This window comes from Chrysemys picta, chromosome 13 (genome assembly GCF_011386835.1).
Source record: "Chrysemys picta bellii isolate R12L10 chromosome 13, ASM1138683v2, whole genome shotgun sequence".
In the NCBI taxonomy this organism is placed as follows: domain Eukaryota; kingdom Metazoa; phylum Chordata; order Testudines; family Emydidae; genus Chrysemys; species Chrysemys picta.
Window position 1 is genome coordinate 41,126,424 of NC_088803.1, and position 27,640 is coordinate 41,154,063.

Here is a 27,640-nt window from a genome sequence, read left to right on the forward strand (position 1 = left end):
TGGGGGGAAAGTTCAACATTTTAGAACAAAACGTTTAGATTTTTTGTTTGGAAACAACTGTTTGTTTTGAACTTTTTGACATTTTGTATTATATTATACAATACAGAAAATAAATACATTGAAAATTAAACAAATTGTTTTGATCAACTTGAAACACTTTTTAGAATTTTTCTTCAGAGAATTTCAGAATTTTGGGGTTTCACTCCAAAATCTCAATATCCTTCATGAAAAGCAACTTCCATCTTCCACACAGGCCAACTAATAAGTACTACATGGAAAAGAAGCAGCAGCATTATTTTAGTTTAATGATGCTATCTAAGTACAACACTTCAACTGAGGAGGACATGGTCTGAAGTGCAAGTCTGAATTTTAAAAATAATTCATAACTATATGAAACTTGAGACCAAATATAAATGACAGACAGTGAAAAGTTTCCTGGGGAAATTAACAAGCGAGAGCCATCCCAAATATATATTGTCTAAATATGAACTACTGCAACCAGCAAATGCTTCAGAGAGATCTTAACTATCAACAGTAGTCAGGGCCGGCTCCAGGCACCAGCTTCTCAAGCAGGTGCTTGGGGCAGTCGCTCCGGAGAGGGGCAGCAGGTCCAGGTATTCGGCGGCAATTCCGCCTGGGAGCGAAGGACCTCCCGCCGAATTGCCGCCGCAGATCGCGATCGTGGCTTTTTGTTTTGTTTTGTTTTTTGTTTTGGCTGCTTGGGGCGGCCAAAACCCTGGAGCCGGCCCTGACAGTAGTCTCCAGAGGAGCAGCTATTGGTTTTGGGAATTAGGGGCCAGATCCTTAGATGGTGCAGCTCAATTCAACTCAATAGAGTTACGCCAACTTACACCAGCTGAAGGTTTGTTCGGTGCATCTTTTAATTAACACTCAAAACAGTATGACTAAGGTCTGGTGAAAGTAAGCCTAAGGGTTTATCTTCACTAGAAAATGTTGCTGTGTTATTTGCAAAGAACCAAGTTAGCTGACAATGCTGACTACTAATGAGCAGTCATTATAGACCAGAGCAATTCTTCTCAATCATGTTTAAACACAATAACATTTTGCATTGTGGACCAGGCTTAATAAGAACAAGACAATACATTTTATTATTATTGTTTATTGCTATTGTAGTAGCACCTAGGAACCTCAGTCATGGATCAAGACATAGGCCCTTTTTAGTCCCGCCATAAAATTTTCTGGGGTATTCAGGATGGAAAAACCCCTTCAGTATTTGTTCAAAATTGGATTTACCTTTCGGTTGAAAATTATGATCTTTGTGGAGTGGAATGAAAAAAAAAATCTGAGAAACTTCCCAAAGTCTTCAGGTTGAAGTTAAGGAATCAATGCAAACAGTCCACAGATATTCATTTGTTTTGCCTCCAAGTTTGCTGAAACAAAGTGCTCCGATGAAAGATTTGTCTACATGAAACCATTTATTTTGGTACTGCTTTCACCATTAACCTTAGATCATCCTATAAAGACAGCCAGGAAGGAAACAAATAAAAACATCTCATTCATCATGAAGTCTGATAATAGAATGTTTTACAAATAGACAAAGTGCTTTCTTTCGGCAAGGAAACCATGCAATTTTAACACTATATGAAGAATATTCCCTAGGCAAGTGCAAGATATAAGGCTATGTAGACATGAACGTGTTCTGATAGCATCCCATTAACTATGAGAACAGAACTTGAGTAGTTTGTGATGCCATAAAGACCCTGAAGTAAGAGATGGATCTGAGGGGTGAATTTTGGATCTGGATTCTAATATGGATCTGAAAGCCCGCAATGTGGAGATGGCCCAGAAAAGTGGCTTATAAGAACAGAAAAATTGAATATGAAATCCATCCCTGTGCAGAGGGTCACCACAGGACCCAGACACCACTTACATTCCACTTAAACATCATTTTGAGAGCTTAATGGGGACATATTTGGTTCATGGCCCTTGGCACAGGAGTGGATTTCACCCAGTTGCACTGGTGGTACAAAGCTAGAGTAACTTCACTAAAGTTAATGGGCTTAAATATTAGCAACTAAAGATTCATTTCAGAGATATATATTTACTCTGAAGTATAGCTATCCAACACTAGGCACTTGTCTTCACTACCTGCCCGGATCGGCGGGTAGAAATCGTTCTCTTGGGGATCGATTTATCGCATCTCGTCGAGACGCGATAATCGATCCCCGAATTGACGCGCATACTCCACTAGCCCGGGTACGAGTAAGCGCCATTGACGGGGGAGCCGCGGAGATCGATTTGCCGCTGTCCTCACAGCGGGGTAAGTCGGATCAGATACGTCAAATTCAGCTACGCTATTCCCGTAGCTGAATTTGCATATCTGAAATCAATCCACACCTCCCCCCTCCCCGTAGTGTAGACGTAGCCTAGGAATCTGACTGAAATGTCAATGTACTTCACACAGACCACCAAACAGTTGCTTAAGGCTCCTAATCTACCAGATACTTAAGCATGTGCCTAACTTTAAGCATGAGTAGGCCTATTCACTTCAATTGGCTGCATAGTTAAAGTTAGGCACATGCTTAAGTACGATGCTGAATCCAGGCCTACGTCCTTTCAGTCACTCCTCAACTGGGTTGAATTTAAATTACAGACAAGGAATCTGATTCTGAGCTCATTTACATCAGCAAAGCTGTACTAACTGCAGTTATCCCAAATATGCACTGGTGTGAGTTCAGAATTAAAGCAACTACTCTAAATTAATTTTAGATCCATTCTCCTGCCCCCCTCCCCCGGATTTTAATGGAGCCCTTTAAATAGAATGGCTGTAGAATAACTGAGCATTCTGTCCAGCTTCTTGCAATTACTTTATTTAACTTGTCATCTTTGAGCTTCTTAGAATTGTTTTCCCTCCCCTCTCATGCTTTATAACTTTTTGAAAATGGTAAATATACTATCATATTTGGGGGTGGGTAGGGGATAAATAGAAACGTTTTACTTTTAAAAATAGAAGCCTTTTTAAAGTGCCACAGCGTTTCAAACTGAAGCTTTTATATCTCTTGTAGTCAGTGTTAGCAGTTTGTGACATTTCTAGTCTGTCCAGGGTGTTACTAGTACATGACAGGTCAAGTCTGTCACCTTCATAAAAGCAAAGAACATCTACACTGGCACACTACACTGTGGGGTCCCTCTGAGAATTACCAATGTCATACCAAATATCATCCGTGGTATTTATCTTCTCTTCATCTCTGCCATTTGCAGGAGCTTCTAAAAAATATTCTGATTATTTTTACATGAAGATAGCTCTCTCCTTACTCTCATGATGTGAAGGCTATAAACCAAAGCTTGAATCCAGGAGAGTTAATTTGTCCTCATGGCAACTATAATTAAAATATAACTCTCCTGGGTGGATACCTGGAAAATTAAGGTTATTGTTGTCACTATTATTAATTAATTATTATCAGATGCTCGCTTTTTAAAAAAAAGATCAGTCTTTAGGTTTTGATGCTCCCTATTATCCTCATTAGGTAAATGGTGAAATAAAGACGAATGAATTGCAAGTAGATGAATTTATGATTAAAGCAGCCTAGAATACTTTAGATTAGATTCCATTACCAGCAGGTTTCCATGTCAGTAGGAAGCACTGGCATATTGGCTCTAATTCAGGTAAATGTTCAAATGAAAATGATGCTCAGATTGGTGACTTATCTGCCCACAGCAGAAGGCTGACAAATAAGGTAGGTGGATGAGAAGAACGTTACATTAAATCATTTTCACATTGCTGGCCATGTCTTTATGAAGGGAAGCAGTCTCAATTATGGGCCCACCTCTGACTCCTGAGAAAAGTCTTTTTCAAACAAGACACAATGTGTGTAAGACAATGGAATTATTCCTGCAAGTAGGAGATTCTGGAAAACACAATAATGGATCAGATTTTGGGTGCAGCAGAGGAGTGTGGACTGTCAGGCTATCCCTGATTTTCTGCCACAGAACAAGTTGTAACAGCCCAGGGGTTGCTCTGATTTATGCCAGCTGGAGTGCACCATGTTCTGGCTATGACATCTACTCCCTGTCCTTCTAGCCCAGGCCCAACATGCCACCAGTGCCAGAGACTTCAGGGAGGGAAGCATATTCTGATTCTACACCCACTCTGAATTCTCCCATGCCAGGGCAGTGCAGCTGACTTCTGCTCCCTTTTGCACCATTTGAGTGGTACAAAAGGACCAGCATGGGCATAGAGTCTGCTTCTTTATCTCTAAATCAAGCATACAGTTTGTGATTCCATGTGTCAAGGGAGATTCACTTACAGATGGAAACTTCCATTTATGCTAAAATAAAAAACAAAAATGGGTATTAAAGCCCCCACGAACCAATGGGAGAGTACAATTTCCTTGATTCAGATATAATAAAACAGTGGTTGTATGTTAAATAAATACCAATCAATTATGTTTCAGAAAAGGTGTCCTGCATTTTAATGACATTTTCAATGTTGTCCCAACTCGGTTCCCACTAAAGTCTATAGTAAAATTCCCATTGACTTTAATGGGAGCAGAGGCAGGCCAATGTTTTGTGCTTTTGAAAATCCCATGTATGTTTTGTCAGAAATGTTACATTTCTTAATATTGTTTTTGGATCCAATCCCGCAAACCCTCACTTGTGTACATACCAAGTGAACAGAGACTATTTTCTTGGAGTAGGGGGTTGCTGGATTAGACCTTGCGTTATTTATTTAAATAGAATTAACACAACATGTAATGGCTCATGCATGCTAAGATTGGAATATTACTGTTATATTTAATGCTGACTTCACTTTCACTTGCTCTGTTGTGACAAGCTAGCTGGACTCTACCTTCGAAATGGCTTGTGGGAAGACACATTGCCTAGTGGTTAAAGAAGGGACTGGAACTCAGGAAATTAGTATTTTATCTTTGAGAGCAGGATTGGGCCCTTGAAACTGGTACTTAAAATCACAGATATGAGCCCCCAGCACTCCAAGGGAAATTAAGGGTAAACTATCAGAATTAGCTGAATATCCTGGTTTTTGTTGGTTTAAATCAGACTATTATATATTAAAATAATGAGTAGCATTAAATCTTCATTCCCTGTTTTCCTATTGTTAGTTCAATGACCTTTTAGAGAAAACATGCAAAAAAGAAAATACTGGCTGACTCAAGACCTGCTGAAGAGATTTTTTGCTTACATTGCCAGTGCTTCTTTGTGTATCTGGCTGTATTGTTTTGCTTCAATGTTATATTTAGAACATTCATAAAAAGGATGAAATAGTTTTTTTCCCAAAATGCTATGGCTACAGTTCTACTGAGCACACCAAAGCCAAGTAAACAGAGAATGCAACAAGGCTAGCAGGAAATCCCTGGTTTCCTGCTCTGGACCAAACCCAGTATATTGACAAAAGGCCACAGGTGTACATCATGCACCAATGGAGGTAGTACCGAATAGAACAAAAGGTGAATGTAAGGGGTGTGCTGGAAATTCCCTGCTCGATGTAGATGTATATTTGTGCACGTTTACACAGCTTGGGGGTATCTTCATGTGAAAGTGGATATTTCCTCTCAGCCTCATTTGTATAATTATATTGTACATTTGGATGTGTGAATCTCAAAGCACTTTCCAGCCATTACTGAATTAATTCCCATTACACCACTTTATAGATAGGAAAGTAGTGTGAGTCCAAAAAAGGAAATGTGAAGCACAGAAAGGGTTAAATGTTCTGTGGTAGAGCAGGGAACAGATCCCTTTAAGTCCCTCACTCCCAGTCTTGTGCTCTAACCACTAGAAAAACTCCCTCTCACAAGACGTTTAAAGGGAAGGGTGGGATATGCAAGTTGTAAATGTATCATTACTACAGCAGCGTTTTGATCCCCCAACCTAGGACCCTATTGTGCTAGGTGTTCTCCATACACATTACAAGAGAAAGATTGTAACCTCTTCCGGGACTAAATAACCAAGACAAACAAAATATGGAGAAAAGGAAATATTCACTGATGTGCAGAGAGATTAAGTAACTGGAATGGATTAGAACCTCTCTATCAGGAAAGATGTTTTGTTTCAGGTGCTAAACTCCTTATTCTAATACATTTTGCAGACTCATACACAAACCCCATCCTATGCATAGGCGGGTAGATAATGCCATTTTTTAAATACTCAAAATCTCTAGTTTTACTTCTTCACTATTTTTAGTTTATTAGAGCCAGTTAATTTATTTATTTTTTCAATGAAAAATGTCCTTTTTAAAATTTTCCTACCAAAAAAAAAAAAAATACACCACACAAAAACCAAAACATCTTTTCAACAACTCCCGCCCTAAAACCCCAAAATATTGGTGGTTGCTTTCTATTCCTTTCCCTGCCTTTTCTTCATTTTGCTACTGCAAAAGATTTAAAAGAGGAAAAAGGGAGAGAAGAGGAAAATCAATTATTTTTCCAGTTTTGAGGTTGGAGGTGTTTGATTCTTTTATAAAAACAACCAGAAAGGTTTAACTTTAGCAGCAAATTTCAAAAAGATGATTTTTTGGAAAAATATTGATAAAACACATCTGTCCCACTAGCCTATTTGATTACTTATTTTTCCATAGGATACTGTCCACTGGAGTAATTTTGAGCAGTATATAAATGCTTGATAGGGTTAGAGTGACCAGATGACAAGAACAAAATATCGGGACACATGGGCGGTGGTAGAGAGGCCGCCAAAACAAAACAAAAAACCCGACCGGCCCGAAAAAAGGCGGAGTGCAAAATATCGGGATAAATGGTGTCCCGACCAAACCTCGGTCGGGACGTGGGACAAAACTAAATATCGGGACAGTCCCGATTTTATTGGGACGTCTGGTCACCCTAGATAGGGTCTTGCTTGACCGTGTAACTGAATAAGCTTGTGAGACAACACAAAGTATCTCTATAGGCAGCATTACTGAAAACATGAAACACCTAAAGTGATAGAGTCAAACATTAACACATTAACATTAAAGCAGTTAAGCAATGGCAAAACTGCTGCTTAAATATGTTGTCACAATGGCATGCACATCTGTGCACACACCCAGCCTCAGCGTGGGGCAGGGAGTGTACTAGATGACCTCTCGAGGTCCCTTCTAGCTCTACACTTCTCTGCTGTATATATGTTATACACACACACATTATATATATATGACGTTGTGTGCAGTCTATATGGTTTTATAAAAACATAAGTGAATATAATGTAACTGGGGTAGTTTTAGAAAAATATGGTAAAAAGTGAATATAATGTAACTGGGATATGCTTCATGCAAAAAGTCTCTTGTAAGGTATCATTACAAAGCTTATAATCTACTGAGTGTGATCATCTGATTTGTATAAATGTATCACTCTTGTATCTAAAACTAGAAATATAAAATATAACTCTGAGGGCCTATTGTAATTATGTAAAGTGTGGGCCATTAAGGATGGTTTGGAATCTTGATGACTCTCATTGTCTGCAGATGGCTGTATTTACCTGTGAGTCTTCCTGTATATGTGTGTGCTGGCAAGTGAGTAATGAAGTCTTGCAGTGACATGTGATCATGTCACCTGAACTGGAATCCATCTTTAACCTGGTGTTTTTCCAGTAAGGGGGGGGTGGAAACCCAGAGGGACAAAGGGTTCCCGCCTTATGCAAAAGATATATAAAGGGGTGGAAGAGAACAAAGGGGAGAGAGGAGCCATCATGAAGAATCCCCTAGCTATCACCTGAGCTGCAACAAGAGCTGTACCGGGGAAAGAATTGTGCCCAGGCCTGGAAGGTGTCCAGTCTGAAAAAAAACTTACTGAAGCATCTCTGAGGGTGAGATTATCTGTATTCAGTTTGATTAGGCATAGATTTGCACATTTTATTTTATTTTGCTTGGTGACTTACTTTGTTCTGTCTGTTACTACTTGGAACCACTTAAATCCTACTGTCTGTATTTAATAAAATCACTTTTTATTTAGTAATTTACTCAGAGTATGTATTAATACCTGGGGGAGCAAACAACTGTGCATATATCTCTATCAGTGTTATAGAGGGCGAACAATTTATGAGTTTGCCCTGCATAAACTTTATGCAGGGTAAAACGGATTTATCTGGTTTTAGACCCCATTGGGAGTTGGGCATCTGAGTGCTAAAGACAAGCACACTTCTATGAGCTGTTTTCAGGTAAACTTGCAGCTTTGGGCAAGTGATTCAGACCCTGGGTCTGTGTTGGAGCAGATGGAAGAGTCTGGCTCAGCAAGACAGGGTGCTGGAGTCCTGAGCTGGCAGGGAAAACAGGAGCAGAGGTAGTCTTTGCACATCAGGTGGCAGCTCCCAAGGGGGTTTCTGTGATCCAATCCGTCACTATATATATATGGGTTTGTCTACATGGCATGACAATGCATACTACGAGGGTGAGATTTCTAAAGCACATGAATGTGTTATGAACTAACTGGACCCTGCTGCTGCACTCTGACAGTTCTGTAGCACACTTTAATGTAGCACTTGAACATGACCACATTAACGTGCACTACTAGGGAACTTTAGGTGCGCACCAGCAGGGTCCACACAGACCATTTGGTGCACAACATGTTCATGAACTTTAGAAATCACACCCTCATAGAGTACCTTACTGCACTGTGTAGACAAAGCCTGTATATAAAATAACCTAATGCAACAATTTAACAGTCAAAATGGAACATATCTGATCCTTTCACAAAATCGAAATGAGAATAAAAAGCAGTACAAGGTGTATCCAGCCTGTGATAATGTAACAAGCAGAGATACTGTAAAACCACCGTCTGGACACAAGAATAGATTCTTGGGCTTTTACCCTGCTCTGGGATTTCTTGAGCTTTCTCCAGTGTTCTCTATTCTACACATGTGGGGTTTGTCAATGGTTTCACATTTCCAACCGCCTAGCCATCCAGTCCCACTGCCCCCCTCCTTTGCCAAAGCTGACCATCACGTTCTAAAATCTGTCTGTCTCTTTAGCCTCTGAAGTTGGATGCCTAGGAGGTGAGGTTGGCTTTCAGGAAAGGTCAGACGGTGCTAAAGGAGGAGAGAGCCCACTAGGTAGCTTGAAAGAGTCGAACTGATAGAATAACACTTTTGAATTGACAAGGGGGAACACAGAGGCAGAGAGAGAAAGAGATGCACATAGAAGAAAATTAAGGAGCCAAGACAACAGGGGAGAAAAAAAGGTGGATCATATGAACAGAAGGTAAAAAGGGGGAGAGAGAGAGAGAAAGTAGAAATGATGGAGGGAAAAATATGAATAAAGGGATTGTAGCATTAATAGTAGAGGAATACTACTGAAATAATGTAATTAGGAAAGAGTTGTAAGAAGTGGCAGCCCTAGCTTTATGTAGCCAGGTGGACCCTTACTCTTCCCCTGGGTTTATATCATATACACACACCTGAACTACCGCCAAATATGCCATCTTTTGTTCTCCACCCATTGCCCCATCTAACTCTGGAGTCAAAGGGATGCAACAGAGAATTAATTCCATGAAACGTCACACTCCCTTCTTGGAAAGTTGTGCTTCAGCTTCACTTCCAGGCTTCTTGGTTGTTGTAGCACATTCATCCAAACTTCATCACAGAGTCTCAAACGAGAGACAGATGAAGGAGTGGGTTTGACATAGCCTGAGCAGAGACACAGACAGGCAAGAGGAGCCTATGGAAATGCAGAGGGAGGGATGAGGAAACCCAGTCATATAGGTCTAAAGGGAGTTGGATAGAATCTGCATGTTGCTCCATATAGCCTGCACAAACCCTACTACGCTATGGGGCTGAGATAATGTGAAACAGCACTAATATTGGATTAAATAACTCCCTACCATAGATAGAAATTTCTCCCATCAGCCAGCACACAGAGAAATGTAAATGGCATCACGACTTGCCATGCTCACCCCCCTTTGTCAGTCTGGGCAGTTCTATCACTCTCGTTGCCATTGTATCTATTACTGTCAGTCTTTACTTTCCATTCTCTCCATGGAAATGGTTTAGCTCAGTGGGATTATTTTCTTCCACAGGACAGTCTGGACCCTGTAGCATATGCAATGGGAATGTGTCACCTTCTCACACCTTAAGATGGTCTTGAACCAAACCCCTGGAAGGTTTGAAAACTGACTCCTGGTTTGAATGTTGTTGCCTGACACCCCCCTCCGGGACTCCACCCTAGAATTGCTGGTGATGTCTCGTTATCAGATTTGCCAAAATGTAAATAAAGGTATGTTAGCGCTATGGTAAGACTTCAAAAGCTCATGGGGACGCACATGCCATCTCTGCCATGCAATATGGAACACAAGGTAATGAGGGTGCTTGCTGAGGAAAGGGCACCAGAATCTGTCTTGACAAGCATTTTGCATGCAGTTAAACAGGCAAATGTATTCTGCTGCCAGGCTCTTGCAGGAATTTTATTTGATGTCTGTCACCAAACAGCTTCTTCTGCAATCGAGGATTTACAGAACATTCATACCCTATAACGATCAAAAAAGGAAGCCCCCCATGCCCATACTAGATTTCAGAGAGTTAATCCACGCTCCACTTGCAAGCTAATAGCATCTGTGCCCAGGCAAAATTAGGACACATGTTTCTGAACTGTGTACAGAGTGTGGAACATAGGAGCTGCCATACCGGATAAGGTCTATCTTGTCTAGTAGCCTGTCTCCAACAGCATCAGATATGGATGCTTCACAGGAAGATGCAAACTCTCATTCTACCTTTGCCCCCTCCCAGATCTGCAAAGTTATGGGCCCATATATGTACATGGTAAACGTTTCTTCCTGTCTCCCATTTACTAATGGTTAGTTTCTGACCTAAAACATAAAGGTTGATATTATTTCTATTTTTTTTAAACCCTAACTAATATAATTTGGATGTTCTCAACATGCATTCATATCTAATCCTTATTTGACTCCTACTAAGCTCTTGATTTCAACGTTTTCTGTGGTAATGAGTTTCTGGGGTTTACTACATGTTTTGTAAATAAGTATTTTGTTTTGTCAGTTTCAAGTTTTATAGCCTTTCAGTTTCACTGGTGTCCCCTTGTCCTTGTATTATGAGAAAGGGCAAATAGGAGCACATAGCTTATCTTCTTTAGACCATTCATCACTCTATGTAACTATTATGTCCCCATGTATGCATCTCCCCTCTAAAGTAAAGGTGCCTACTATTTTCAATCGCTTCTCATAAGGAAGTCCTTCCATCTTCACCTTCTGAACACTCTATTTCTGCTATATCCTTTTGCAGCTGGGAGGGTGCTTCCCAACACAGGTAGACAGAGAAGTACTAGCTCTGCTCAAGTTAACACACTAAAACTAACAGCGTGGCCACCAGAGTACGTACTTGGGGTGTAGGATGGGCTTGTACTTGGGTGGCTAGCCTGATCTGCTGCCTGTGTCACCACAGCTGCAATGGTATTCTTAGCCCTGGTCTAAACTAAGAGTTTAGGTCGAATTTAGCAGCATTAGATCAATTTTACCCTGCACCCGTCCACATGACGAAGCCATTTTTGTCGACTTAAAGGGCTCTTTAAATCAATTTCTGTACTCCTCCCCGATGAGGGGATTAGCGCTGAAATTGACCTTGCTGGGTCAAATTTGGGGTAATGTGGATGCAATTCGATGGTATTGGCCTCCAGGAGCTATCCCAGAGTGCTCCATTGTGACCACTCTGGACAGCACTCTCAACTCAGATGCACTGGCCAGGTAGACAGGAAAAGCCCCACGAACTTTTGAATTTCATTTCCTGTTTGCCCAGCATGGCGAGCTGATCAGCACAGGTGACCAGGGAGTCCCAGAATCGCAAAAGAGCTCCAGCATGGAGTGAACGGGAGGTACTGCATCTGATCGCTGTATGGGGAGACAAATCCGTGCTATCCGAACTCCCTTCCAAAAGACGAAATGCCGGAATATTTGAAAAAAATCTCCAAGGGCATGAAGGACAGAGGTTATAACAGGGAGCCGCAGCAGTGTCACTTGAAACTTAAGGAGCTCAGGCAAGCCTACCAAAGAACCAGAGAGGCAAACGGCCACTCTGGGTCAGACCCCCAAACATGCCACTTCTATGATGAGCTGCATGCCATTTCAGGGGGTGCCCCTACAACTATCCCACCACTGTACTTTCCTCCTCCCCCAACCCTCCCGGGCTACCTTTGCAGTTATCCCCCCATTTGTGTGATGAATTAATAAAGAATGCATGAATTTGAAACAATGACTTTATTGCCTTTGCAAGTGGAGATCAAAGGGGGGGAGGGGAAGGGCGGTTGGCTTACAGGAAAATAGAGTGAACCAAGGGGGTGGGTTTTCATCAAGGAGAAACAAACAGAACTTTCACACTGTAGCCTGGCCAGTCATGAAACTGGTTTTCAAAGCTTCTCTGATGCACAGAGCGCCCTGCTGTGCTCTTCTAACCGTCCTGGTGTCTGGCTGTGCGTAATCAGCGGCCAGGCGATTTACCTCAACCTCCCACCCCACCATAAACATCTCCCCCTTACTCTCACAGATATTGTGGAGCACACAGCAAGCAGTAATAGCGATGGGAATATTGGTTTCACTGAGGTCTAACCGAGTCAGTAAACTGCACCAGCGAGCTTTTAAACGTCCAAAGGCACATTCTACCACCATTATGCACTTGCTCAGCCTATAGTTGAACTGCTCCTTACTACTGTCCAGGCTTCATGAGCCATGGGAGCAAGGGGTAGGCTGGGGTAGGTGCGACCGCGCGGTGCTGCTGACTGGGAGAGCAACCTGAGGCAGAAGCTGGCATGATATTCTAGGCAGGACTGAATCTCCATTAGACAAAACTTGAAGAGAATGATCTGGAGTCACTCATTTTTGTCCAGGTGCCCCCGACCAACCTTACCGAGGCCGGCCAGGAGCACCCATGTCTGCCCAGGCGCCCCCGACCAACCTAACTGAGGTCAGCCAGGAGCACCCATGGGACAATGATGACGGTTAGCAGTCGTATTGCACCGTCTGCCATCCGCAAGGCAAGGCAAGGGGATGCTGCTGTGTAGCATCTGCCAGCAGCACCCAGGAGACATACGGTGACAGTGAGCTGAGCGGGCTCCATGCTTGCCGTGGTATGTCATCCATATGGGTAACCCAGGAAAAAAGGCGAGAAACGATTTTTTGCCATTGCTTTCATGGAGGGAGGGGGGCCTGACGACATGTACCCAGAACCACCCGCGACAATGTTTTTGCCCCATCAGGCACTGGGAGCTCAACCCAGAATTCCACTGGGCAGCAGAGACTGCAGGAACTGTGGGATAGCTACCACAATGCAATGCTCCGAAAGTCGACAGTAGCTTTGGTACTGTAGACACACACCGCCGACTTAATGCGCTTAGTGGGGACACACACAATCAACTGTATCAAATCGATTTCTAAAAAATCGACTTCTATTAAATCAAGCTAATTTCAGAGTGTAGACATACCCTCAGTGTGCTAGACCATGTCTGCCTACTCATCCAGGGAAGCAAACTCCCAAGTGCTGTGTACAAATGTCCTTTGAGAGAGGGTGACCAGAGCTGACCACAGTATAGACAAAGCAGGTCAAACTCATGTCTGTGGTGAGGGCCGAATGACCCTTTCATTCAAAGTCCAAGGTCCGGGAATAAAAACTTCAATGGCGAGAAGCTAGTTTTACAGTCTTATCCAAGTACATGGTATGTTGCATTTTTGAGTGAAGTTAAATACACATTTAAAGACTTTACAAATAATTAATGCATTTTTAAACTTCCCTTCATCTGTCCATTAACTCACCCTGTGCATCTGCACTGCCACATGTGTGTGAAATTTCTCTTTTTCCCCTAACTCTTTGGGAAACTGCCCCCTGCCCCTTATTATGCCTTTGGACATTTTCCTTCCCACCTGCCCCTTTGGGAAATATCCCTCCTCAAATGTTCAGTCTCTCCCATCGCTTTCCTTTCTCCCTCTCTTCCCCTGCACTCACTCTGGCCATTTCCAGGGTGGATGGGAATACAGAAAGAGCTGCTCCCCTCAGTCTCAGCCCCTACGGCATTTTAAAGGCAATGGTGCTCTGTAAGCCAAATAGGTAGAGTGAGAGTACAGGAGGAGAAGGTTAAAGGTGGGAGATCAGAAGCAAAGTCCTGCAGACTCTGCCATGGTAGCAAGAGCAGGGCAAGAACCTCCTCTGAGCCCTGGTTACAGCGTTGTGGTGGCTGCTCAAAGAGCCTCTTCTCACCAGCGGAATGGAAGAGGGTTCAGTTGCCTGTGCCCAATCAGGAATGAGCCTGCCGCTCATTCTTGTCCCAGCCCCTTGATTTGGGGAGCCAACAGCTACAGGCTAGATGCTTTTGAAGGGTGGGGTATAAGCGGCAGGCTGCAGGGAAGGTTCCTGGGGACTGGGTCCTGCCTGCTGGCTATACGTATGGCATCATTGCTATAGATAGATCAGTAATTTATGTAGTGGCATTAAAATATTTCCAGTATTATTTTCTAGCCCAATTTCTACACATCCCACCATTTTTGTTTATTTTTAACCTACTCTACTCACTGAACAGAGGTTTCCAATGAGCTGTCCATAATGACATCCAGGTCTTTCTCCTCTTTTAGTAGGACATACAAAAACCAATAACATGTGCTTTACGTTAAATTTGTGAACACTGACTATCATCTGCCATAACACCACCACTTTCCTGAGCTTTGTTAAGCCCCTTAAAATTCCTCAAAATCTTTGGCCGTAAGGCAATCAATCATGTCTTGCATTCTGGGCAATAAACTGATTAAAAAGTAATCGTTTAACTGGTTTTACTACTCCGTGGGCTTGCCTAGATTAACGAAACTTGGACTGAGGTGCCTACATTGAAGTAGTTGCACCAGTGCAACCCCCCCAAAACAGACAATGTGCCAGTGCTAAGTCATGCCAGTACAAGTCCCACCTTACTTTGGTGCAGTGCATCTACATTTCAGGTTTGCACTGGTGTTGCTACAATGGTGTAAAAAACAACCTCTCAAGCAAAGCATACACAGGGCCCATGACAGAGGAGTAGGATAAATCTTTAAATCTTTAGAATCTAAGAATGTAATACTTAGTTTATTTAAAAGATTGGTCTTTTCTATGCTTACCAACTAAAGGAGGTGTCTATTCACCCTCAGTACCAAATTCCCTCATGCTCAGGCTGTTCTTGCCTTGCTCTGTCTGGGGCAAAGCCCAGTTTCAGATTGCAGCCAAATTCACATGTGAAAAATCTGCAGAAATGACGACTTTGCTGTGTCAGGCTGTTGGTTGCTTGTTCCAGAGAGAACTGGGCCTTTGACATAATATCGATTGTGACCTGAGTCTCAGAAGCACAGAGCAGAGAGAAAGGAAGAGAAACTGAGTGAGAGTAAACAGGAGCACTCTCTTGGCTTCTAGAGCACCTTTGCCTTTGCTAAAATCCTCAGGGCCTGATCCTACCACCTGTTGCATGCCTCTGGGGTGAATGGAAAGGTGCATAGTCCACAATTGGACAGAACAAAATGAACAAATTTCCTCTCGATAGCAGCCCTCATAGAAGTGTAGGGCCAGCAGCTCCCCACATCAACAGTGTCCGGCCCACAAGAAGCACTAAGAAAGTGGGGCATGCCAAAGGAAAAGCAGGCAACACTGGAGAGGAAAGAACTGCACCGTATGCTCTTCTCTATCACAGGGTATGCTGCACATATGCTGCCTGGGACAACCAGATGCATCTAGCTACACAGATGAGAATTCATTGTGAGGTCCAGGACAAAAGAAGGATGTGGTGAGTGCTGGTCTCTGCACATAAGACCACAAATACAGGAACTGTGGGATCCTGGACAGTGTTCACTGAAAAGGACCCTGCAGCAAACAGCAGCACTGTCTACTGCCTGTGCACTGCACAGAGTGGGTGGGATAGATGTTGCACTGCTCACTTTTGTGCTACTTTCCACTGCCACCGATTTGTTAGTCCAACTGTACTTCACTCCTGCCCCTCATCACCTATCCTGTGTACAACTACACCTCCATTACCCTGGCTACATCTGTACATAACACAAATGGTTGTGTCTTCCTAAGCAGGAGCACTTGTGAGTATCAGCTTTTCTTTCATACTTTAATTCTGCTTCACAGACGTTTTCTAATTCTGTTTCACAGATGTTTTCCTGTGACTCAAATTCTGTAGCCTTATAACAAAGGATGATCTTAGTTCGAAATATGGTTGATGTCCCCAGTCGTGTTTGCTGTTTCTTTTTGCAGCTATTCTGTCAACACTTTTGTTCCCTCATAGAGTCCTGAGGTGGGTGCTGTAGGACACTTTCCATTCCAGCTGCTCACAGCCCACTTTCCAACATTTGCAGGCGAGAGCTGCTGGCAGATTTTCTGAGTATCCTTTAGCTCAATATTTCCACTTACTCTCTTCTTGGAGCGCAAGGAAAAGTCAGGCCCTGGTGTCTTAAGAACTCTGGCAGATTTTCAAATGTAATCCATTCCCACAACTAAGGCCAGCTTTTTGGACAAACTCACCTCTCATTTAGGGACCTTCATTAAGTGGGGATTTTCAAAAGGTAATCTGCAGTTCCCATTAAGAACAATGACACTGAGCACTGGCCACTTCCTGTAAGTGGCTAATTGAGAACTGAGCTCTTGCAAAAAAAAAATCTGGCCCTCCATCTGTGAGGAAGCCAACTGCACCAGGGTCAATCTCCCAGCACCACACTGGACACAGCTGATCGGGCAAGGGCTGTCTGATTGATTGCACTTCCTGATTGGTGGAGTGGTGAATCTAGCTACTATCTGATCCCGCAGCAGCCAAGCTTGCTGGCGGCTCAACACATTCCACCCTTGGTCCCGCTTCCTCTGCCTGATTCTGCACAGCCTGCCATTGTGCCCACTTCAGTTCCTGCCCTTGGACATCCTTGACAACCGGCTCTGCTTCTCTACCATGTCTCTGGCTCACCCATTGGCTCTAGCATTCGGTGTCTGATCCCTGGCTCTAACCTGTGGCTCTGCTCTCAACTACATCCCCAAGTTTTGCTCTGCAGTGGTAAGTGGGCCACAAGTCTTGGCAGTAGGGTGACCAGAAAATAAGTGTGAAAAATCGGGATGGGGGTGGGGGGTGATAGGAACAGATATAAGAAAGACCCCAAAATTGGGACTGTCCCTATAAAATCTGGTCACCCTACTTGGCAGGGACAACTATACATAATAGCAAACTTTTCCAACATAGCCAAAAAATTGCAAATTGAGCCATTATCTTTGTCTTCCAGTGCATGTTGAACACAATACTAATGAAAATACTCATGAACTAGTACAACCACTAGGGGCAACCTCTTTCTCTGGGTGGATTTAGTGCTCCCAAGAGGCATCACTTTGACAGCCATGTCAACTGCAACTCCACAGCACAGGTCTCTGTGGATCACTCATTCATCGGCCTCTCTGCTAAGATGAAAAGGAATTGACTGAGACCCAACAAACTCATCTGATAAGTTTCCAAAATGGCAACAATAATTTAGATTGGCAAGCTAACCTATTTCCTGGGCCATCCAGCCCCAGTGCTCTCTCTCTTTCTGGGATATGATTAGATTAGATGATACATTATAAATATTACACAGCAGTACCCACAAAGCATTACAGAGTTTTCAGCATTTCAGCTAGCAACTCCATTTTGGAAGGATTTACAGCTTGGCTGTCCCTTGGCATCCAAAGTCTCACCATAAGAGCCCATCCATTTAATAATAAATCAGTTTGGCTATTTTTAAATTAGAGGGCTGCAAATTACAAATGATGTTTACCATTTGCTGACACTTTGATCTCAAAATGAACAAGAGTTTCAAGGACCAGGCCCTCAGCTGATGTAAATCCCATTCTGCACACTTACAAAATGGGAAATGACTGCCTAGGAAGGAGTACTATAGAAAGGGATCTGGGTGGAGTGGATCACAAGCTACATATGAGTCATCAGTGTAACGCTGTTGCAAAAAAAAGCCAATATCGTTTTGTGATGTATTAGCAGGAGTGTTGTAAGCAAGACATGAGACGTAATTCTTCCGCTCTTCTCAGCACTTACAAGGCTTCAGCTGAAGTATTGTGTCCAGTTCTGGGCACCATATTTCAGGAAAGATGTGGACAAATTGAAGAAAGCCCAGAGGAATGCAACAAAAATGATTAAATGTCTAGAAGCCATGACTTATAGGGAAAGATTTAAAATATTGGGTGTGTTTAGTCTGCAGAAGAGAAGACTGGGGAGAGAAAGAGGGGACATGATAAGTTTTCAACTACATAAAAGGTTGGTACAAGGAGGAGGGTAAAAAATTGTTCACATTAACCTCTGAGGACAGGACAAGAAGCAATGAGCTTAAATTGCAGCAAGGGAAGTTTAGGTTGGACATTAGGAAAAACTTCCTGTCAGGACAGTTAAACAGTGGAACAAATGGCCTAAGAAGGTGGTGAAATCTGTATCATTAGAGGTTTTTAAGAACAGGTTAGACAAACACCTGTCGGGAAGAGTTATTACATTATTAGTTATTACGTAGTCCTGTCTTGAGTGCACGGGATTGAACTAAATGAACTATTGAGGTCCCTTCCTCTCTATGCTTATATAACCCAATCGGTTTCAATGGTGCTACAACGACTTATACCTACCGGGGATCTGGCCCTGTGTTTTATTAAAAGGAAATTTTGTAGTTAATAATTTCTGGGCCAAAACCTAAATACATATGTGACCTATTGGAGTTGCACACCTATCCAGAGGCAGAATTGGTCTTTCACCTGGTGTATGATCTTTCTTTAAGGGGAAAAAAAATGGCAGAGATTGGCCTGATCCTAAAAGCTCTGTGGCAGCACTTCTCATGATCAGGACCATAAGAAGATTTACAAAGCAGCTGTTGTATGTGCATCAGACCCTACTTTACATCTCTCTGGATGATCCATGTGACACAATCTGTTCCATTGTTAATCCATATCTACAGCATAAGCATACACACCTTAATGATTTCACAGGGAGGCTTCAAAGCTTAACAGAGCCATGGACAAACAGACACCAAAGATGGATTTAATTTTTAATTGCATGTTACTTTTTACTCATTGTTTTGTTTGCAGTTCTGATAGGGTTAGAGATCTACAGTTCAAATTTGCAGAACTGTGCGCATGCAAAAAACCCCAAAAAACGCATGTGCTGTATCAGCCATTGCAGTAACTGCATGAGTAAATGACTAGTTAGCTTTCAGGGAGTAAATGTGTTACAGCATATAAAGCACCAGACTGAGAGCTCTGGATTCAATTCCCAGCTCCTCCCGTAACTTCCGCTGTCACATGGGGCAAGTCCTTTCACCTTTCTATGCCTCTCTTTCTCCCATCTGCACAGTAGGACTAGTGCTACTTACCAACTTCTTTTGAAAAGTGCTCTGAGATGTACCCATTACATATGCTGAGCATTCATATTTATTTGCATGCTAATACACCATGCTTGCACACACAATCATAAATGCAAGGTGAAACTAGTTGTGCAAATGTGTATAATTTTGCACGCACACATTTCTGAAAATCTGAGCCTCAGAGACTAACTTGGATTTCTGATCAGATCTTTAAATGTAGCATTTTGCATCTATTTTTATATATATATTATATAAACCTAGTATATTTACTTACACACATTTGCACTGCCTTTGTATTTTGGCATATGAATACTGCATTGTACAGCACAATAACTGTAATGGCTCAGTTATAAATATTTTCCCATTTCACTCAGTACTTTTCTTTGTTGAATAATTCAGCTTCTTTACAGGCTTAGCTGACCTTTGCTTGATAAAGTCATATTTCTGAGCATTCACTTGCATTTGGTATTTTTAATCAGGTTCAAGTCCACTAGCTGCATATCAGAGCTGCGAATAATGATGATACCGATATGTACTTTAGCCAAATGATGTTCCTTAGTGCACGCACACAGCCCCCAAATTACTGAGTTAACTAAAGTGTAAGAGAATTTATGATGCTAAATAAAACCAGGAAAAAAGATGTTTTAATAAGATGAAAATCCAAATGTTAAAATAATGAGCCATCTGTATGGGTGGCCCTCTCCTGAGAGATGCCAAGAGCTTTACCATCTGTGATACATTTACCAGCTGTTTCCTTCCTTTTTCGTGAGAACATAAGAAATCCTTGCAGTTGGTGGTTCTAACTGACACATCCTAGTGAAGGAAACAGGTTTGCTCAACGTCAGGACCTCCCATCAAAGCTAGCCTGGCTGGAATTAACCTAATAATGTTTGGTGAGTAGTGATGTTCCCTATTTCCGAAGGGTCTCTTCAGCTGAGGGGCTGACAGATCACAGATCACTCTGGAGAATGAAAGAGGAGAAAATAATACCCACTGAACCACAACATAGCTTGAACTGAGGTTTGCAGGGAAAGGCAAATGTATAAAATACTAGGCCTGAGCATTTCATTGCTGAGAAATCAGGTTTTTACCTTCAGACTGTTGTAGGAAAGTTTGGGTAAATTTGAGATCAATTGGTAACATGGCAAGGTGCCACTCGTAGTCCAAATGTTGCGGAACCTGTCTTTTCTCTTCTCTCTCTGATCACTGTTTCGCGTATTTGCCAATCAGCCTCATCTCTCTGCTACTTTTGCCCTGACAAGAACCTTATCTAGTGCTCTTGAGTTATGTATGGTCTTAGGATCAGACCACAGTGCTATGCAAGAATTTAGTTTGCCATAAGCACTCATGAAAGGCTACAAAATAGAGACAATCTAAATCTATGGAAGGATATATTGTTTTGTACTTATTTATACCTCAGTGTGCTGTAGTCCTAATTGCACAACATTTAATTATTTCCTCAGTGTTCACTCTCATTTCATTAACTGCCAATGAGAGTTGAAGAGAATATAACTTAAGACACAGATTTCTCTCTCCACGTAAAGTGAGTCTGGACCCCCACCCCCAAATATATATATATATGGTCAAATTGTGAGTCCATCTTTGTGCAGTTCTGCAAAAGACAATATTTGTCCATCACTTAGATACTACATATCTGTGATATATTATGTTTTGCAAATGTGAATTGTACAGTATGTGACTCTGTACAACACTAATCTGTCCCAAGTCAGTGGCAAATATACAGACAGTTATCTGCTACACACACTGGCAGCATCCTCACAGAACCCAGGGCACTCTGCTGCAAAAACACAGGACCCCAACCTCGTCAGCTATAGGAGACTAAGTTAGCTATAGTATGTAATATAGTATATGCAAGCAATAGGAGTTGCAGCCTCTTTGTGGGTCAGGCACTTGCAGGAGATACACTTACAAACACTTGAGTAGGACCAACTGACCATCCAGTGGAGGGCAGTAGTGACACATAGGGACAAATTCTCCAATGCGCCACTCCTTTGCACCACTCAGGCAACACTAAGGGTATGTGTACACTGCAATTAGACACCTGTGGCTGGTCCATGCCAGCTGACTCAGGCTCCCAAGGCTCAGACTAAGGAACTCTTTAATTGTGGTATGGATGTTTGGGCATGGGCTTGGGCTCTGGGACCTTGCAAGGGGGAGGGTCCCAAAACTCAGGCTCCAGCCCAAGTCTGAATGTCTATACCGCAGTTAAACAGCCCCTTTGCCCTAGCCCCAGAAGTCCAAGTCATCTGACATGGGCCAGTTCTAAGTGTCTAACTGCAGTGTAGACATACAGGCAGAATCTGGCTTTTTAGGGTAACTGAGCAGCTGAGAATTCTATGGTTGGAGGAGGGATGGGACCCTCAGCTGCGGTAAAATCTGCAGAGCTGCCTATGTGCTAGCTGCCACATCCTACTCCACCATAGGGGGGTATGGAGAGTTCCACTCCATCACACCTAATCCTCCACTGGCACATGGCATCTTACGGATCATATGTTGGTGGTGTAAGTTGAGTTAGAGCAACCTGGGGCTGCTCTAATTTAAACCAGGGCAGCACAAAACGACCCTTACAGTTGTAACTGGTTACCCAATGCCTGCTCACTGCACACACACACACACACACACACACACACCCCGTCACAAAGCAGAGCTCAGCCACAGGAGACAAGCTGACTCAATACTCATTGCGGGACCGTACCTTCAAGGCGCTGAGTACTGCCTGTAAGGTGAGGTAAAGATTTTTACAGGAGCTCCTCTGCATCTTACAGGATCGGGCCATTTGCTAGTAGACTTTTCAAGACAGAGAAGTGGTGACAGCAAGCATCCTAAGAAGGAAACATACAAGAGAGACTGAATCTCCCCAAAATGTACATCTAAACCAACATCCCAAATGAGCAAACTGAAGAGATGCTGACATAAAATCTGAATCTGGTTCTGTAGTAAGGATAACCCCAGGATCTCCCTAGTTTTACACACCACCCACATCAGTACATTTGATAATGTTACGTCGATCTGCATTGTGCATGAGGGGAAATACATATACATGTGATTCTAATCAGTGTCTATGATTCAATGAACTGAGTGAAAATCAGCCATTGCTTTCCAAAGCATTTTTCTCCCGTGATAAAGTGTAGTGATCATGTACTCCAGCCACTGGCAAGTATCAAGAACCTCTAAAATATAGCATGTGCATTATCAAGCAAAAACAATCTGAAGAAGGAGCCATTTAAATTGTGATTGTAAAACATTTATTTCCTCAAACGTTGCTTACATATTGTTGGTAAGATATCTGACTGCTTTTCCCACCAGAAGACCTAAAGAAGATTCTAAAAAAATGGTGCATTCTATTTGCTACGCATCTCTCCACTAACTTAAGGCTGGATTGTAACAAATATACACACTGGGGAGTGTGGGGTATTAAAAACTAGTTAAAAATGACAAACTATTGTTTTAAGTGTGAGGGATTTCCCAATCCTGCTTGCAGGCTGGGGGTCTCTAAGAAAAGCCATATGATCTGAGTTATCTGAGTCGGTCAGCAGACAATCAGTCTGAAAAGAGCCAGTGTAAAGCAAGCAGGCATGAGTTGTGCCTCACTGTCTTAGGGAGCAGCCTGTTTTCTCTCTCTGTGTGTTTTTAGACTTTCGTATGTTATCGTTCTGAATTCTCAGAAATAAAGTGGTGTTACATTGTAACCTTTCAGCAATAGTACTTATGCTATTATCTAATTTTCTGTGTGTATGCTGTGAACATAACAGGAATCAGTTGCGCACTCAACTAGTTCCATTTAGTATCATTGGAAGTAAGGAGTTTGCAATCTAGCCCTTAAAAGGGAACAGCATGGCACAAAAGCCTCTGCAATGTTTCAAAATTTTAATTATATCATGACTGTTTAATTGTATTCCATAAACCTTATTCTATTTTGCATTCAGATACCATCTTGAATCCAAAAATCTCAAAAGATGATGCAAACATTAAGTATAATTCACAACATCCCTGGCATGTAGGTCTTATAAGTAGTATACGGATTTTACAGATGGAGAAACACAGGCAGAGAGCTAGGTTTAAGTGACTCCCCAGGATCACAGAGAGAATTGGTAGGAGAGCTGAGAGTAGAACCCAGAAAGTCTAGGTCTCGGTTCCCAAATGTTGCCACTAGAAACTGTTCATCCCTGAACATAAATATTGTTTAATATTTTGCAGAAATATAATTCAATACCTTACCTTTTACATGTTTCACTATTTAGTTAGATGCTTTTTATCCAATGACATTTTTACAAGAAAAATGTATTTGTCAGAACATTTGAAATCAGATACAGAATTATTTGAGACAGGAATATACTAGGCCTGATCCAAAGATCATCAACTTCAATGGACTTGGGAACAGGTCCTAAGATGCTACAGGAAGCATTCAGATACTTCTGGGGGTGCTATAGAAAACCTCACGATCAAGGATGATAGCTAGAATTTGGATTGCTTACCTATTCAGAGTGCAATACAAATTCTGCCAGAGTTCAAGGGTTTTCAACTCATTACATCCTCTAGCAAACTCAGTCCACAGCATAATACTTGTACATATATAAATGTGTTGGCAGTAATATGCTTAAAAAGAGGATCAGGAAAAAGCTAACATTGACTGAATTAAATTTTTTTGCCCCTAGAGAATGGTCCTGCTAGAATAAGTTTAAGGTCATTGGCAGGGCAGACCATGTAACTGTAAAGTTTACATTGCAGATATCTTCCCTGGTTTGTCCTATAGCTATAGAAGTGGCTTTAATTTCAGGCTGTCCAATACCCCTATAATTCTGTGAACAAGAAATATAGGCAATTAATCAGAAGAACAGTGCTCTGAAAAACGGACGTTGTGTTTATATGAAATCCTGCATACCTTTCCCCTTAATGATTTAAAACAACAATCAAAATTGAGTCCACCAGACATGCTACTGTTCTTTAAAAGTAAGGGTCAACATTAAAAAGATCCATTTAATCTAAGTGTGGAGTGTTTGTGTTTTTCTTCATAGACTTTAGGAATTTAAACTCAAGGAAAACACTTAAAAATGATTTTTATAAGGGGTGGCAATTGTGTGTGGGGGATGGAGGGCTTTACTATATTTTAATTCACTTGATCTTTGACTCATTGGTTCTGAGATAATTAATATCATCCTGAACAAAAGGATTCCCATTCAGAATCTGATATTACACCATGTGTAAGCAATAAGGAAACCCTTCATCTGCCTTTAATTTCTTATCTGTGTAACTGAATGATTAATATTGGCAAGTCTTGCTTCTCTATTTTAAAAGATAGTTTTAGTATTTTAAATTATGTTCAGTTATAGGATATTTATAAATATTAGAGTACTCTTATCTTATAGCCATATCATCCTGTAAGTGCTAAAACTGCTGTAAACTGGTAGATCAGTGTTTGGAAGAGAGACCTCCAACTACACCAAGGTAATACAAGTAGGAGGGCTGATGATCAGTAGATTGTACTGGGCGTCTTGTTAGTGGGCACTTGGTTGAGAGATGAACTCAAGCCCCCCAAGCACTGTAATCTCAAAAAAATTCCATTTTTAATTGTTAGGAGAGTCGGAGAATTAAACATAATATCCTGGCCAAATTCTTTGGTAATTACATTCTGCCTAACCAACCCCCTTGCATTTCCAATTAGAAAAAGTATTCTTCGTTTCTTGTCCTTAACGGTTGTGGTACATGTACAGGAGTAGCATGAACCATTTGAAAAGGTAACATTTACCACAGTTATCACAGATATTGTTGATTCTAAGTGTAGGCAGAAAATGGGGTAGCTCAGATACTGATGTGCAATAGGTATTGATAAATACTGTCTTTTTAATAGCAACTGCTCCACGAGTTGCCACATTTCATCCCAGAAGCAAGTGCATTTCTGCAATGGATTAAGTGACCCATTTGTAGTATACAGTCTACCCATTTATAGCATCTAGTTAATTTCAATGGGACTACTCACAGAGTAAACTGCCACTCACCAAAAGGAAGGAGGGCAGAATCAGGCCCTACATTTGTAAAGCACTCTGGGATAAAAGGCACTATATATAAACCTATTACCATGATATTTTTAAACATTTCTTTCCAGCCTTTTAAAACAGTTGGTAGCTTGAGAAGAGATTTAGTGTTGTCATTCACAGTGGGTTTTATAAATGACAATATTTCTAATGTACGATGTACATACACACACATTAAAAGCATCCTCCTTGCCAGGACAAAAGGCCCCTGGAATTAGATATAGCCTAGGAGGAGTTATAGGACAATGGTAATAAAAAAAAAACTCAGACAGGAGGACATCTTTGTATTGTTAACTGAATAAGTATGACAAGAACAGAGCGGCTTAAAAATCTCCTTTCAAGTGCTGCTTGCTTTCCTGACCCTGCCCTTTTCTTATTGGTATAATATTTATGGTCTGTGCATCTTAGCTCTTCTGTTGAGAGTCTCCCACTGATTCACAGACCAGGTGCTGTGTAGGTGGGTGCTGTGTGGGTTTCCCCTCTGCTCTACTAGGATGCCTGAACTATGATAGCTAAACATCATGTTCAGTCAGGCCTGTGCTTCCTTTGAGCCAAGATTGACAATCTGTGCCAAATTGTGGCAACAGTCTGGGATCATAAACCTTTTCTAAACTTATAAACTTTTGCAAACGTCTGATTGTATAAATAGTGCATATCTGTGCATGGAAAAAAATCTCTTTAAGGATCATTAATATAGTCAAGCAAACTTAAAACCCATTTACCCGAATGCTATTAAACATACTTGGGGCCCAGTTTTCATCTCACACCAGTTACACACTGATTTAACTCCATGACTCCTGAACTACACCAGTATAACAGAGCAAAACCTGGTTGTTCCGTTCCCTTTCCTCCCCTCCGCTGCCTAATTTTTGTTATAATTTACCATTTACATAGCTTCAACAATATGCTATGATCTTCCCCCAAGGAAAAGGGTATGTCCTACACTCCCAGCACAATCCCCTCCAAAGCGCCACAACACTCCCTACTCAGGCCTGTGGCTAATAAACACCCACCCACACTTAGGAAATCTACTTTGTAACTTGTAATTAGACCAGAGATTTCTGTTTGCAGGGGTCCATCTGAGCCTTTTTATTCTCCTCCCTGATTTCAATTTTCATAGGTTTTCAGCCACTTGCAATTTGAATCTGGGAGTAAAAACAAATGCAGAAACAAAAAGTGAAATTCAGGTGAGATCAGGGAGTTCATTTGGTTACCGACCCACATAACCAACTAGTCCAGGTTGACTCAAAACTCATTGTAATAGCTTTCCGCAAAACCAAGTACATGTGTTCTAAAGTTTTATCAAACATATCTGTATATCAGGTTTGTGATCAAACTCATGGCCAGTCAGGTAATACTTGGTGATAGAACAGTCTGCAACCAATGCATAGAATCCCAGGGTGTAAATTTGTAAAAGGATTTAATGAATAAAGTGTTATTTGTATTAAAATTCCATAATGAGTCCCAAAAACAGAACCTAAAGAGAATTACAGGGTATGTATTGTATATGTGGCTTCTCCTTTTTAATTTCCCTTATCAAGAAAGAATATCCAGAATTACGTATTTTTTTTACCTTGGGCTAATATATTGATGATATCTTCTTTGGCAATAGAAAAGACCACAGACTTTGCTGTGAGACTCCATTTTATGCCAAGTGGAGGGTGTTGATTGGCCAAAACCTTATGGGGTGGGGCTGAGGGACTATAAAATGGTCTCTAAGCACACACCTCTCTCTTTCCAGTTTGTGTGCTCCATTTAGTCAGGAGTCTGTTCTAGCTTGGAGGGCCTCATTCTAACTAGGGGATTTTGTATACTGCAGATTGGGAGTGTGGTATAGCTCTGAATATTGCTCCAGCTTGGAGGTTTAGGCTAGATAGTAGCTTGTTTTAGCTTTTAGAGGTTACTCGACTCCCAAGAACCTATTCTAATCTTGGAAACTTAGTTTGAATTAGGAATTCCATCTGGAATAAGACTGAGAGCTGGAAGGTTTTGATTTAGAGGCCCTTTTGCCTTAAAGGTGGATTTGTAAAACGGTGTTTCTTCTTTATGAAGCTGCTATTGAAATAATCATGTTTCTTCAGAATCTCTTTATTTCCAGTAGGCTCCTGACCTCTTCTGCTCTTTTCCTTTCCACTTTTAGTAGACTATTATCTAGAGTCTACAATACAGACTACAGTGTGATAACTGGCTTCAAGCTTCAGTATCAGAGGTTCACGTACATCCAGCCATGATCTCTTCTGTGGCAATGGATTGCAATGCAGAGCCATTAGACTCAATGAATGGATGAAGGTTCAATGGACCTTT

The 27,640-nt window shown here is 41.7% G+C and overlaps 1 long non-coding RNA gene across 1 annotated transcript; it reads right to left on the minus strand.

Moving 5' to 3' along the window:
- Positions 1-1,257: 1,257 nt before the first annotated feature.
- Positions 1,258-26,973, minus strand: LOC135975290 (uncharacterized). The gene is made up of 3 exons (XR_010592218.1): positions 26,910-26,973; positions 22,000-22,126; positions 1,258-1,475 (listed from the first exon to the last, which is right to left on the minus strand). It is a non-coding gene; the product is annotated as an uncharacterized LOC135975290 (long non-coding RNA).
- Positions 26,974-27,640: the final 667 nt, after the last annotated feature.